Source organism: Lissotriton vulgaris, chromosome 4_1 (assembly GCF_964263255.1).
Source record: "Lissotriton vulgaris chromosome 4_1, aLisVul1.2, whole genome shotgun sequence".
In the NCBI taxonomy this organism is placed as follows: Eukaryota; Metazoa; Chordata; class Amphibia; order Caudata; family Salamandridae; genus Lissotriton; species Lissotriton vulgaris.
This window is the reverse complement of record NC_141691.1, coordinates 126,668,758-126,683,213: the sequence shown is the minus strand read 5'-3', so window position 1 is coordinate 126,683,213 and position 14,456 is coordinate 126,668,758. Positions and strand designations below refer to the sequence as shown.

At 46.2% G+C, this 14,456-nt stretch overlaps 1 protein-coding gene across 1 annotated transcript in view; it reads right to left on the bottom strand.

Moving 5' to 3' along the window:
• Positions 1-13,878, bottom strand: part of AMER1 (APC membrane recruitment protein 1) — a 70,426-nt gene extending 56,548 nt beyond the window's left edge. Inside the window, exon 1 of the mRNA XM_086918379.1 lies at positions 13,747-13,878. The gene's annotated coding sequence lies outside the window, so the exon portion shown is untranslated. The remainder of the gene's footprint in view (positions 1-13,746) is intronic.
• Between the last annotated feature and the right edge of the window lie 578 nt (positions 13,879-14,456).

Genomic DNA, 14,456 nt, shown 5'->3' with positions numbered 1-14,456 from the left:
ACCCCCACGTGTTATATCTGATTACACTTCTGTTGAAAGATGGGCAGGCTGTTCTATGGAATTGGCTCTTTGATTCTGGTCTACTGGGGAATCAAATAGATTGTTACATATGTGACACGTAAAAACCAAGAACATGGATGGTCAGTTTCAGCATGAGCCTACCAGACACCACAAGTTGCCTGGTTGCAAACTATTGCAGGCTTACCAAGAAGTTATAGGAACTGGTCAGTTGCTTACCACATTTTGGCTTCATTGGCACTCACATTTGAGGGCTTCTTTGTCCATCTTGTGTTTGTCCATCCCCTGGAGCTTAGCCTCTTTACTATCTCTCTCACAGGCTGACTTTTACCCTTACACTGCTCACTATTAGGGAACTACTATTTTTTTTGCTTAAGAGCGCCATGAAAGTGCATGTGTTTTCCAACTCTCTCCCTCACAAATTGCTGCTGGCCCCTTCCCCTTTACAAAGTGCCTTTCAGCTACTGTTTCAGTCATTCATTTTTGTTTTTTTATTTACTAATCAACCTCAGAATGATAATTTAAAAAAAATGACACCGTGCATCATTTTGTATGCAGAAAGACACATTGGCATGTCATCATTGCATTGGTGTGCCTACAAAATGATAGACACTGCAGTTACATTACTGTCCTTTTTTGTAGGCCGTTCTGCAAATATCTTGCTGATGTGGCAAAGCAATGGCAGAGTCAACAGGTTCCAAAGGCAAGACTTATTGGCTTTGTCAGTGCTTGTTAATTCTACAAGCGGTGGCGATTAGTATGGAGGAAACAAATCTGTTCTCTATAATACTTTGTCAAACCTAAAGTATTGACATTCACAATGATAACATCTCGGAATAATATTTGACTGTAGTGTTAATATGGAATAGGATGCATTTGTGGACTAAAATGCTATCTCGTCCTTATGAATAGATTAGCCCGTTGTGAACTCTATATATTTGTGAGTCGAGGTTGATGTAAACAGGCCCTCAGACTAAGCCCCAGGATTGCTGGTTGACAGATCACAAGTGGGAGAGTGTGTAGCTAGCAGGCTCAGGCAGGAAACACGTTATCAATCTCATAGTTAGAAGCAGCAGCATTACAAAAGGGTCAAAAGATATTGGCCCAATAAAGCGCACTTGGCTGGAGGGAGTACGCGTGTTCCTCAACACCATAAAAGTTAGATGCCACATGAATTAGTAATACATATCCAATCAGGGCTTAGCACACGTAGTGATCACAGGCTCCCCATGCCGGACATCAGGACATGATTGCCACTGGCCACACTGTGTCTACGCGAGGTAGAGACCCAGCTGTGGTAACCATTAGACAATTGATTTATGACTCCAAAGGGAGCAACCAACATTCCTCACCATATATGGTACACCGTAACCCTTTACAACCTGCAGAAAATTGTATAAGAGACTACATATGAACCAGCGGTGGCCCGTGCAGGTAAGAGCAGTAGGGCCAGGTGTGTGCGAGTGTGGGGTGAAGGGATGGGGCAGTGATTTTGACGGGCGATGACGAGGGAAAATTAAAGAAATAATTAATTTTCTGTCATCATCGTTTGTTGACTTTAGGGACAACTTGGAACCAAGAAACTGGGCGTAACTTGTTTGTGGCCAAGAAGGGCCGGTAATTCACAAGTTATTATGTTTTCGCCGATTACCATCTTTGTCTAGGAGCGAATATTGGCAGACTATTCAGCTCACTTAGTAACATGTGCAGCACACAAACCTTCCCTGTTTAGAGGATGACGTGCTAGGCGGGGCTAAAATAATTCGATCATTTTCTTTTAGCTATTCTTGAGTTGTTGTAGTGTGTATGTGGTGATGTGGTGCAATTTATTAACTGCAAACTGTATTATGTGCCAAATCCAATTTGGTGTAGATAATATTTCAACATTGCATTTTTGCCCTATGTTGCAATCCTAGATATGCATGGTTATCTTGTGCTTATTGAAATGTTCATGGTGAATTGTTTGATGCATCATTAGGAATAGCACTGAGCTCCTAGTAGTAGTTTTTAAGAGTGCATCACATAAATTTGCCCCCATGATTAGAACAAACAAAACTCCCAAACTATTTGAGTTCTACTTGTCCCAAAAAATTCTAAAATGGTCATGGATTCTTCTTTAAGCACACAGAAACTAGGTTCCCCACAAAGATAAAGAAACGTAATACGTTTTGCCAAGAGTGGCATTTGTGCACTTTCCTGGCCTAAAGAGGGAACATTTAACCCAAACATAATTGAGCATCAAAACTCATAAAGACCACATTTTTCAGGTCAAAAGAGATGCATATTAGAGTTATGGGCCAGCCCTACAATGCTGTTAGCGGAAAAAACGTCAGCACCTCCCCCACCTTACTTACGCAGGGATGAATGTCCTCACACCGGCTCCCCCTGCATTAGGTTACTCAAACCCAGCAGTATTAGAAGCCGAGGACTGCCCAATTGCAGGAGAGCTAATGGAAGAAACCATGAAGCTAGAAGAACGCATGAATGATTTGTTAAATAGAATGAGGGAAAGAAGGGGACAGGAAACCGGACAGCTGCGGGTTAACATGGGCCCCACAAGTGACATTTTCCTACAATATTTTGAGGAATGGGTTACTCTCCGAAATATAGAACAGACTAGACAGCATAGTTGATTTGATACAAAACCCTGGCAGGAAATGCAGGCTCATATACTCCACTACCATAGGAAAATGCAAGAAAAGGATAGAAAACAGCAGGAGCAGAACCAAAGAGGATGGGCAAAATCAGTGCAGCATAAGCTAAAAAAACACTGCACTCGAGGGAGCAGCTTTGACGGCAGCCGTACAGATGGCGCCAGCCTCAATGGAGACTCCACCGCAAAACTTTAGAGGGTTCCAACGGGCTATGGTACTAGTGGCCAGGGAGGGTGGCAGCAACCAGACCCTAGGGAATGCTACTATTGTCAAAGGCTGGGTCACCTGGCAGAGAGATGTTCTCTAAAGGAATACCATGAGCAGCAAAAGTATTAGAGACTATCCAAAAAGGACCAGCCGACGCAAAACACATCACAACACAACAGAATACGGGTGAAGTCTCACCTCAATACCAAAAACAGATTAATCAGAAGACAGTCTACAACAGTTGCAGGAAGATCCGCCGGGCGCCACACAACCACCAAGTAATTGGGTAAGTGCGTGGCAGCATCGTCCACAGATAGGGAAGCCAGCACAACAGGGACCAGGGCCACAACCCAGGCAAGAAGGAGTGAGAGTCAATCAACAGAGTGTGTGGAGGCAGGGCAAAAATGTGCAGTAAGATAAACCCCAGTACAAGTAGTATTTACCCCAATGACTAACCCCCAGTAGTTTACCTTAGACTATAAAATAACTAGCATCCACTTACCCTTTTCCCCAAAACCAGTACCAGATTAAACAAGCATTTGCAATGCAATAGGTCTCACATTTGCAAGACTTTAAGCTACTGGCATTGTAAATGACAAACCTTTTATTTATGTATTGATTTTAAAAACAGATAAATAAAAGGATTTGTCATTTACAATGCCAATAGCTTAAAATTTCGCAAATGCGAGACCTATTACATTGCAAATGCTTGTTTGCAAGGGAAGCGGAACACTGATGGGTTGGAAGACATACAACTGTCATTTACAACGCCTAGAAACCACAACGTGCAGCATGACAGGCTGTATGCAAAGCTATTGCTGTGGGGTGTCTCTGTGCAAGTCAAGTCTCGGGAACCAATATTGTGTGCGATAGTGCACCCCTGAGCTGAAAGACTCCCCTCACCCCACTGTCACCCAGCTCGCCATGTTACCTTTTGCGTGGGGCGAGAGCATGTAGTATATAATCTCTACATCCATTCTTTACAGAAAAGCACTTCAGTCACTTTAGAAACATCTAGCTCAGTGTTTAAAATAAGCACCAGGCACTAGATCAGCTAAGGCGCTCGCATTAACCAAGATGTGCAACGTTTCTCGGAAAAGGTGCAGCTTCTTCTAAAGCGGAGTCTGAGTTGGTGCGGAAAAAGTAACCGCCTGAAAGGGTTAAATTTTTCTGCACAGCTTGAGTTGGTGCCTGGAAGGACGCAGCTGAACCTTAGGAGAGGAGGAGTAGGAGGAGTAAGAGCCTGGGAGGGCTGGTGTTAAAAACAAATACAACACAGACCCCCGGGGTGTGAGAAACGTTACAAACGTTTGGCTGTTGCTAGTTTAGGGACTGGTGGGTGGAGGAATTTATCATAGTGCTAGGTGGGGGTTGGGATTTTGGTAATTGTTTTTTAGTGAGACTTGTCTGCGAGGCGTGGTATAATGAAGTGCAAACGCAGTTTCCGAGCAAGAGGCCGTGGTTTTCCAGGACCCTCACATTTACTGACCGATACATTTTACAAAAATGTGCTTCTTGATTCACGGGGCAGGAAGACATTCATTAGGGACGAACACACGTTGGCGGCACCTGCGCTTTACTTTAACATGGTTAAAAGGTCAATCGCGGGCGCCGCGATTGCTGCAAAAGTAAAGAAATTGACAAAAATCTATTCCTTTACTTTTGCAACAATCGCGGCACCCGCGCTTTACCCTTAACCATGTTAAAGTAAAGCGTGGGTGCCGTAATTGCAACAAAAGTAAAGAAAGACGAGCATTTGCAATGCGGCTGGCTGCCCGGTGCGCGGCGACACTACGGGGACGACATCACTCGGCAGCTCCTCGGGTGTGAGGCTGCTGCTCCTGATGTAGCGACCTGTCACCGCTGGTGTCAGTGCCCGAGACAAACATAATTAATTTTCTAAGCTTGCACAGTGTCCTTATCTCGGCTCGAGTAACCTTGACGTCACGAGAGTTGTGACGTAAAGTAGCGAAACTGGTGCAGTGAGCCCCTCGGCTGATGGCAAAGTAGCAAGTCTGCACGAATGCAAAAAAAAGTGCTTCAGAGGCAGTATAACACAGCTAGTATAACGCTGCATGTAAAAGATCCAGTCCGGGCGGGGCCAAAAGGAGACAAGGCATTAACAAGGAGAGACTACCTCACCTCACAATCGAAAGCCAGCATTTAGCACGAAAGATGACCCAGCCAATGGAAAGAAGGGGCGGAGCCGACAACTTCTGAAATCAGCTTGATTACAAGAAGCCTCGCAGAATGAGTAGCACATGCGCGCTGCAACGCAGGTCTGCGAGACCTAAAAAAAGACTAATAGACAGCCAAGGGAGCTCAAAATTTGTACATGCATCTAAACTCAGAGCTGCTGAGAGCTTGTCAAACAGGGGTCCACACCAAGTTCGTCATCAAAGCTGATCTCATTAAGCCCCACTCTGCTGCTGATCCCCCAGGACAGGGTTCGCTGGCCACGCCCCTGGGGCTGGGCAAACTGACGAGGGGTGTCACAGAAAATTATTTAAAAGAAGACCCCCAGGTCCCACGGCCAGCAACCTGCATTCCTCACCATATATGGTACACCAGAACCCTTTACAACCTGTTGAAGATTGTATAAAAGATGGATGACATTGAGCAGTCATCAGACCCTGTGACTGTTCTCCTAGCCATAACGTTTAATTAAACAAACTGTTCCTGTTTGGCCAAACACCTCATCTTCTGCTTTTAAAGGGATTTCTAACTCGAGCAACAGTAGCATCACAACTCATTGTTTCTCAAGTAACCCATATTGATAGCAATTAAATCAGTGTTTAGTTCTAAACTATGAAAAGAATGGAAAAAAACACAGACCGGTCCCCATGTTGAACATATGGATGTATTTTACAATTTAATAATAAATTTTTTGGCTTCTATAAAAATACAGTATTTTTAATAATTTTTGGAGCTGCAATCAATTAGACAGCAAGAGCCGTTGGTTAATAGTATGATCCATATTGGCTACAGCTGCTTCACCATCCCCTGTGAGCTTCTTCCCAACTTCTCTGTAGCACAGATCTTATGTGCCTCAAATCTACCACACAATTTGACCACACTCCTCCAAGTTTGAATTTAGAAAGAATATACACATACAGCAAAGGTAACAAAACAGAATTAGACTTTAACCCTCATGCCAGACATGGGTCAGATTCAAAGGCATAATCTATATTGATTTACCACACCTTGATATCTGTTCAAAAAGTACTACCAGTTCTTTACAAAACAGCTAAATGCATATGTTAACCTTCAGGGGCTTAAAGGAGCCCAGACTATCTGTAGCTGGAGGTAGATTTAGGCCCAGAACATTCTTCTCCGACACAGAACATTCTTCTCCGACACATGTGCTCTTCCCCTGCACCTTCGCTTTGTATAAGGATACAGCTTAGAGTAATGAGCAGATACACACTCATGAGGAGAGGAAGCTGTGTGTGTGTGTGGGGGGGGGGGGGGGCATCTTTGCCATGTGAGTAGAGAAAATGGGATAACAACATAACAACCCGTTTGTGGTTGTGCCAAAATTTAAGAAACTATTTATTTGGCTTGGTGTTCAAGTACACACTTTTTTGTTCAATTATATGAAAATGCTTCACTGAGCATCAATATAAAAAAAGAGATAAAAAAAGAGCAAACTATATGCAAAACGTGTTCAACAAGACATAACATAGTAAAACAAAAACTTTCCATCCTGGTTCAGTGGGAATCAGGTTATGTTCCGGACAGAAACATTATTGAATCTGCCTAATGTATTCTCAACTTAGTTCCCTATACATTGATGTTGGGGTAGGATCTGCCTACTTGCGGCTCCAGACCGTCTTTGATATGAACATCATTGAATCTGACAAATGTATTGTTTGCCTAGATCTTTAAAACATTGATGTTGGGGTGAGATTTGCCTCAATCAGATATGTTACGATTATGCTTGCCCCACCTTGAAATCGGTGACATTTACCTAAATAATAACAGATTCTGTTGGGCCCATATGGCAGATAACCCAAAATCAAATTACACCATGTATAATGCTTTACAAGATTATACTCCACAGTACCAAATAACATCAGTCCACATCGGGAAGACATTCAAAGTGTGTATGACATTGGTACTCATATCACTTATAACCTGATTCCCCACTGATCCAGGAGGGAAAGGGGTTTTTACTATGTCATGTCTCGCTGATTTTCTGTCCAGTCTAATGTTTTGGGTTTTCAGTTAATTATATATATTATATATATATATATATATGTATTTGTGCTATGTAATATATATTTATGTAAAAGCCTATGGTCGTTATCCATGTAAGATCGTCACTTAGGTTTCTCAGTGTCCATGTTCGTTATACATGTAAAATTATTATTTAGGTTTTCTAGTGTCCAAGTAGGTCTTCAAAATATAGAATGTGTCTATGTATGTTGTAGTAGTAGTAATAAGCTTTATTCGATTTTTAAATTAAAAATCATAAAAGCATCAACAATACAAAAATACTAACAAAAAAATACAAAAACCATGGACATTTCATTTCATAGACACAATAAAAAGCCATCATTCAACAATTATTGTGCAAAATTCAGTTACCATTAAAAAACTTAAGAGTTTGTCCTATGTAATGTGAGGGGCGCTCGGGTAAAAATCATATAGATCCCAAATGCGAATTGTGCCTTGTCTTTCACTTTCATTGGGGGTACAAACTCGTAAAAAGGGGGCAACATTGGTGTTTTTAAATTTAATAAGTACCAAATCCCCAGCAATGCATTTGGGCAGCGTCCCTAACCATCCCACCCTCCTGACACTCAAGATAACCCCGTCTAGCCCCGGCGGCAACGGTCTATTCTTATTTAGCCAATAGGTGGCCTTATTTAACAAATCCTGCTGGGATTCGCGTGTTCCCTGAGTGAGGGCAGGGACCCCGGAGAGGACAGAGACATACGGGGCGGCCTCAGGGGGCAGGTTGATATGTGGCATTCTTGCCAGTGCGGATCTAGCCACAGTATGGGTTTTTGGTGCAGGTTTGACAGATACTTTGGGGCCTATATGAATAGGTTTGCGTAATGGCTGTATTTGGATGGCCCCATTGCCAGATTTATACGTTTCGGGGGCGGTGGTAGGGTTAGGACAGACGCATGTGGCCATAATGGTAGCTGGTAGCGGGAGCTTTCTTATTACTGACTCAATATTGGTCAGCCTTTCCCCTAAATCATTTATTTTAGTGACCAAGGGAGAGATAGTAGCAACCAGCAATTGCTCAATTTTGGCCAATAAAGTCGTGTTGGGAGAAAAAAGAGGGTCCTCTGGTATGTCCGCGGCCGGGTCCTCGATAAATGCTATTGGATTAGCAAGTGATGGTATACTTGTATTGTTCCCAAAGTTAGTTTCGATGTCATGCTTCCATCTATTGTAGGAACCCAGGGGCGCGGCATTTACTTGGCTATGAGCTTTGTCAGTGAGGCCATTAGCATTAAGACAAAAAGAGTCCACAGTTGGGGAGGTTATAAGATCAGGGGCGTACTTAGTACCGCACAGGGCGTTGAGATCCTCCCATATGGACAACGTGTTTGTAATAGTATAAGGAATGTCAGACAAAACAACAAAATGTTTAGGCACAATACCTCCCTCTGTGATGGAACCAAGCGGGGTGGCCCGTCCCGGCCTCCACAGGCCTCGGAGGGCCACAGAGGGCCCGCCCTTGTCCCGGGCTTCTCCAGGCGCCCTCCCGCGCAGCGGGGTCTACGCCTTCTTAAAATAAATCGCTGGAAGGAAGTCGAGCGGGTGGGCGGGGCCGGCAGGGAGAGCAGCCCAGCTGGTCCCAAGGGCGCGCAGGGACTCCTGGTCCTTGGAGTCCCTGCTGATGCTCGCAGCCCTGCCGGTTGCCAGCAAAGTGCCCCTACTGGTCTGGACTGCTATCGCCTATGTCAGGGGGAGCTGCGGGACCCGCGAAGCGGGTCCGGCGAGGTCCTGAAGTGCTGGGTTCCCAGGAAGGATTTAGAGCCTTTGGAGGGGCGCTGGAACCACAAACAGCGCGGTGTGATGGGGAAAGCACTGAGTCCCAGGTGTTGCCGGTTTAAGATCAGGAGCGGGCGGGCGGGGCGGCAGGGAGAGCAGCCCAGCTGGTCCCAAGGGCGCGCAGGGACTCCTGGTCCTTGGAGTCCCTGCTGATGCTCGCAGCCCTGCCGGTTGCCAGCAAAGTGCCCCTACTGGTCTGGACTGCTATCGCCTATGTCAGGGGGCGCTGCGGGACCCGCGAAGCGGGTCCGGCGAGGTCCTGAAGTGCTGGGTTCCCAGGAAGGATTTAGAGCCTTTGGAGGGGCGCTGGAACCACAAACAGCGCGGTGTGATGGGGAATGTATGTTGTTTTACAGCCCTGAAGAAGTTCAATGTCTTGGATGAAACTCTGTGGCTGTTGTGGACTGGATTTTCGGTTTTCATATGAATTTCATAGAAAAAATAAAAGAAGATTCTAACACATCAGCGAAAATCATCATGAATTGATTGGTCATTTTGCCTTTGTGATATCCCATATCTAAATATTATATGGTGCAACTCCCTATTATGTTTGAATTTGTATAGTCCATTTTGGACCGCATCTTGGCAGTGGGAGCATGGCGTGTGTGCACACGGCCAGATATATGGTGTTCATCTTCGTATAGGTGAAGAATTTAGGGAGACTACGGGATAGGTGGGATCCTCTGTTTTGGGTTCCACTGTTCTGTCCAGTTCTTTCTATATATGCAAAACATGATTGGACATGGCATTATGGCACTTTAAACCGGTTTCTTTGCTTTGGAGTAAGTGCATTCTGTGGACTAAGCAATAACATGCCTTTGGTTCACGTCACAGATCATGTGCTACAAAGGGATTTGAAAATATTGCAAAATATATTTCTGCTACAAAAAACAAACTGCAAGCTAGACATGCAACAGGAAGTTGGTTTTCTATTTTAAAAATACACACAAGCATGTGTTGTCACAAACAGAATTTAGCACATGCGTCTCAGACGAATGCAACCTGTACACGCAGCAGTCAAACACAGCATGGCCAAATCGATGCTTCAATACGGCGTTCGATAAATAGTGTGGCGTTCGTTAAATTTCGCTTAACATTTCATTTGGATAACACCAACGTGTATTGTTTACAGCACACGGCTACATAACGACTAAAAACTGCCGTAGCAAGATCAGTAGAAATGAAAAAGATATATTTGTAGATTCACGGAGACAGCCATAAATTGCATTAATCCACGTTTAACCAAGTCATGTCATGGATGTTTAAAAGAGCTTTCCTAATGCCGCAATCACCTACATTTTGTGCAGTGAGATCTGATGCACAAAGTGTGTATGTATTGGCCTAAATAGTGAATAAAAAGGAGGCGTGACTTACATGAAAACAAAGCATCATAGGACAAGGGCCAGGCGACTACAGAATGCAAACTGTATGTAAAGTTCAAGCATCCAAACAAAAAGAGGCCACACCTTCAGAGTTCTGAGCCAGGCAGCAGAACTACAACGTGAGAAGCAATAACTGAGCCTATCTGGAAAAGATTAAATAAAGCACCGCAGAGTGGAAGAGCGAGCCCTCTTCCTCCTCCTGACAGCTGCTCCCGAGGCGGATTAACCACAACAATAATAACAAACCAGCCTGGAGCAGGCGCGGTGAACACTGGCTCCCCGGAGGCCCACTGCCTGGGAAGGGAAGCCTGCCAGCAACAGAGCCGACGCAAACCACACGCTGCAACCCGAGGAGCGGTGCTGGGGAGACGGGCCCGCCTGGAGCCAGCACGGGAAGGCCTGCCTGCAACAGAGCCCTGTCACAAACCACAACCTACTAGTCATGGCAAACCTACGGGGGGGTGGGGGACGACGACACGGAGACAGCACAGGAAAGCCTACCAGCAACAGAGCCCTGTCTCAAACCACACACTACTAGCCATGGCAAACCTAAGGGGGGGAACACGGAGACAGCACAGGAAGGCCTACAATCAACAGAGCCCCGTCACAAACCACACACTACTAGCCATGGCAAACCTACGGGGGGGTGGGGGGGGGGGGGGGGGGGGGACACAGACAGCACAGGAAAGCCCACCAGGAACCGAGCCCTGTCATTATCCATACACTACAAGCCAAGGCTCTCTCGTGGAGAGACAGGGCCTGCACCGAGAACACGTCAAAGCACAGGAAGGTCTATCAGTAACCGGGCCCTGTCATTAACCACACACACCTAGCCCAAGGCTCTCAAGGAGAGACAGGCCTGCCTGCACCCAGAACAGGGTCCCAGCGCAGATAAGCCGACCAGCAACAGTGCCCTGGTTGGGCTTCCAGACCAAGGCTCTCTCTCATGGAGAGCCAGGCCCGAGAAGCCCACCAGTAACCGAGCCGTAGTAGGGCTTCCAGACCAAGGCTCTCTCTCGCTCATGGCGTGGCAGGCCTGCCTGCAGCCACAACACGGTCACAACACAGGAAGGTCTGCCAGCAACGGAGCCCTGTCACAAACCACACATTACTAGCTCAAGGCTCTCTCGGGGACTGCCTGCAGCCAGAACACGGGCACGGGAAGAAGGTCTACCAGCAACCGGACCTGTCATTATCCACTGGCTGAATGCTGGGAAGGCAGAGTGCCTGGAGCCAGAACAAAGGGCGGTCTAACAGCAACAGAGCCCAGTCACAATGCACAAGTTAAAGCCTGGCTGTACAGAGCCTGCCTGAAACCAGCATACGGTCATCAAACCCACACTGCAACCATTAGAACTCATGGATCAGCAAAGCATGCATGCAACCAACCAACCAACGCCACAAACCACATGCCGTTTCCCCAAGGCTCGCTGGCATGGAAGGATGGCCAGCATCAACCCGAACAGAGCCATTCACAAACCACAGGTTGAATGCTGGGTGTGAGATTCCTGGACCCAACACATGGTCGCAAATCACCAAACGGGGCAGTCATGGGGGATCACAGACCAGGAAGCTCTCCCAGCAACGAGACGAGTTGCAAATCACAGACTGCTGGGCCAAGGCTCACTCGCTTGAAAATAACGTCCATCACAAGATGTAGCCACAGATTAAAGGCTAAAGGAAGGAGGACTCGCGTCGACCAGACCTCAGTCACAGGTGAAAGGCCAACCCGAGGCCCACAACCATCACCACACTGCTGGGCATAGATCCACTGCCTGGAAACTACAGCAGTCACCACAAACCACGGCCACTAGCATCAGCAGCGCACGTAAACGCCTGCAGCCAAACTCAGTTACCACACGCACACACCCCTGCTTTCAGGCAGAGAATAATTAAAACACCCGACATCCTGCAACAACAGAGTCTTTAAATGTACGCTCCTCTCAGTCAGACACTTCTAAGGCTGCGGGGATCAGATATATCCTCCAGACATGTCTGAGTGGCTTTATTAGACCAGACACCTCCCTGTGTCAGACAGACTGAAGTGGCTGCAATAGCCAGGGCTGTAAATAGACACCACAGCCGTTCTGACGGCCTCGGATACAGCATCTCTATTTTTTTACCCATACAAGTCTAAGGGTTGTTACAGATGGGACACCGCCTGCAGCCATATCACTTTGAAAAGCTGCCATACGCCTACTATACATGTGGGTACCTTTGATGAACTGTAAACAGACACCTTCCTCGGGCGAGCAAGTCCGAGAGGCTGCAAACGATCGAATAACTTCCTCATTCATGCAGAAATTGAGGGACTAACAACAAATACTTAAATCACTAGGACAAGTCAGATCTTGTTTTATAATGTGTATTGACGGTAGCTAGACTGGTATAGAACATGAAAGAGTACGTCTGGACTGTAGCCGAACAAACCCTCCCTCGTTTACAGTTGTGTTGGGTCTCTGAAACATCTACAGCTTGCATACGTAAAATGCATACAGGTATACGAGCCAGTGACTGAATCAACAACCCCTCGCATACAAAGAATGAGAGTTTTTTTTTTTTTTATAACATGACCCTACTTCCCTTTGGAGTGGTGCTCAAAGACAGGAATCTGAACGGGTTAAGGGGATACAGGGACTTCAATCTGTAAATGGGCGGGTAGATCGATGGGACATTTCTCATGGGTGCTACTATTTAGGGGTTTTCCTCCCTTTGGAGTGGTAGTCAAAGCCAGGAATCTGAACGGGTTAGTTAAGGGGATACAGGGACTACTTTCTGTGAATGGGCGGGGGGGATAGATGTGACCTTTCTCATGAGTATTTCAGTATGCAACCCTGTAGGGATGTTCAGGGTGAGATGAATACAACTAGAGATCCTTTTGGATGACCAAACACAGGGTTCTTTTAGAGATCTGCTCAAGCACACTAAAAACCTCGTTTAGTCCAGTCCACTTCAATATTTGGGAGAGAGGGGGAAAATAGAAGCACAGTTAAAACAGCAAATAAAGTTTTTTTGTCCTGAAAATGCTGTTCAAGATTAGCTTTCATGGGCAGACATAAGTAACAGTTTATATTAAAGGAATGGATGCAAATTTCTTCAGAGAGAAGTGGGATCAGTCAAATAATCAAAGTATAGTGTGTGGGTGGCAGGCGAGGGCATACGTGTAACACGCATGGAATGGGGGTGCTACACCCGCCACCCCATCACCTAACTCTTCTCTCCAACAGCAGCTGCCAGTGACGGATCCCGGAAGCGCAATGAGGGGGTCTCAGAGCGTACAAGTTGTACCTGCACGCCCCAGACTGCCAGCCCGAAGGCGTCCCTTTCAGCTGCGTCCTCACAGCGGCATACAACACCACACACACTCCTTCCAGCCCTGCCCTCTGCCTCTACCTCCAAGCTCGGCTCCTCCTGCCCCGAGCCCCGCCGACTCCCCCCTGTTGCCCCCGGGTCCGGTGAGCCCACATTACCTGGGGTTTCCTGTCCTCGGCATCGGGACTACCTGCTGTGCACGGACCTCGCAGCCGCTCCTCGCCCACCGTAGTGACTAGTTGCCGCTTAGAGGAAAAAGCGTTCACAACGACGCTACACCATGTGACTTCTACGTCACAAACATCAACCCACCTTACAACAAAACAAGCCCAAATCGAGCGCAAGTCCTGCAAAAAGAGCCCCAAACAAACCCAACCCACCAAATCGCACGAAATGGTTACAAAGCGACGTGAATGTTAAAGCAGGATGTTACCTCCTTGTCAAAGTGATAAGAAATGAAATGACGAGTTAAAAGAACAGATAGTGCTTGTTCTTTAGAGTACGACTTTTCACCTCCTATACAGCGCTGAGCTGCGTTTTGCCTAGGCTCGCTATTTTATTATACCACATATATTATACAAACGGTGTTCGCAAACAAATTACGGTTAACCTACTGGAGCCTTTTTAGGTAATAATTAATTCCATGGTTTCTTTTGTGTTTCAGAGGAACAGTCAGGCCCGGCTCCAGGAATTTTTATTTGGGTGGGCCAAGGGTGCATTTGGGTGGGCCACTGGGACTCAATTTGTTGCATATATTTCTGGGCAGGCCTGCTTCAGGGCCCTCATTGATCTCTTCTTACTCTTGCAAGGCCCAGTAAAACGAACTCTTTTCCAAATCTATTTCTAAATGTTATTACTCTCAAAAAGT